This window comes from Melanerpes formicivorus, unplaced genomic scaffold (genome assembly GCF_026170545.1).
Source record: "Melanerpes formicivorus ecotype bairdi unplaced genomic scaffold, bMelFor1.0.p_v2 SCAF_262, whole genome shotgun sequence".
NCBI lineage: Eukaryota > Metazoa > Chordata > Aves > Piciformes > Picidae > Melanerpes > Melanerpes formicivorus.
Genome location: NW_027142614.1, coordinates 307,501 through 308,448, shown reverse-complemented (window position 1 = coordinate 308,448; position 948 = coordinate 307,501).

Sequence of the window (948 nt, the reverse complement as noted above, 5' to 3'; positions counted from 1 at the left end):
CCTGCCACACAGTGGAGAGAGGCCTCCGGCCCGCCACCTGTGTCCCTGTGTGCCTGAGTGCCTGTGTCCCTGTGTCCCTGTGTCCCTGTGTCCCTGAGTGCCTGAGTGCCTGTGTCCCTGTGTCCCTGTGTCCCTGAGTGCCTGAGTGCCTGAGTGCCTGTGTCCCTGTGTCCTTGTGTCCCTGTGTCCCTGTGTCCCTGTGTGCCTGAGTGCCTGTGTCCCTGTGTCCCTGTCTGTGTACCTGTGTGCGAGAGTGTCCGGCACGCCACCCAGCGGCGGCGGGCAAGCAGGTAGGCGGGTGGGCGGGCCGGCGAGGGCCAGTGTGAGTTTGGGGGGTGGGAGGGGAGGCGGCAGCTGGAGGCGTCAGAGGAGGGGGCGTGGCTCCGGCTGGCCCCGGGAGCAGGTTCCCGGGACCGGGACCGGCTGGACCCGGCGGGTGGTTGATCCCGGGGCGGGGGGCAGAGGCGGCGGGAAGCGGCAGCTGCGTGTGCGGCGGGGGGGTGGAGGGCGAACCGCGGCGGGAAGCGGATGCTTCAGAGCAGGTTACGGGGGCGGGGACGGACGACACCACCTGTCCCCGCCCCGGGACGGGCTGGACCCGGCGCCCTGGACCCGGCGCCGTGTACCCGCCGCCGCCCCCGCCGCCGCCCCCCTCCGCCACCCCGGGACCCCGACGTTTTTTGGCGCCCGCGCCTTTTTTTGCTCCCCGCCTGCCCGCGCTGCCCCGGGCCCTCCCCCGGGGCGGGGCGGGAGGGAGGGACGGACGGATGGACGGGTAGCCGGGGATCTCCGAGCGCGCGCCACCAGACCGAGGCGGGTCCCGGCGGCGGCGGCGGCGGCGGCGGCGGGCGGCGGCGGCAGCAAGCGACGGCGGGGGGGGGCAGGCTAGGGAGAGAGGGGGAGCGGCATGCGGTAGGGCTGGGGGGTTTGTTTCGGGGGGGAGGGGTG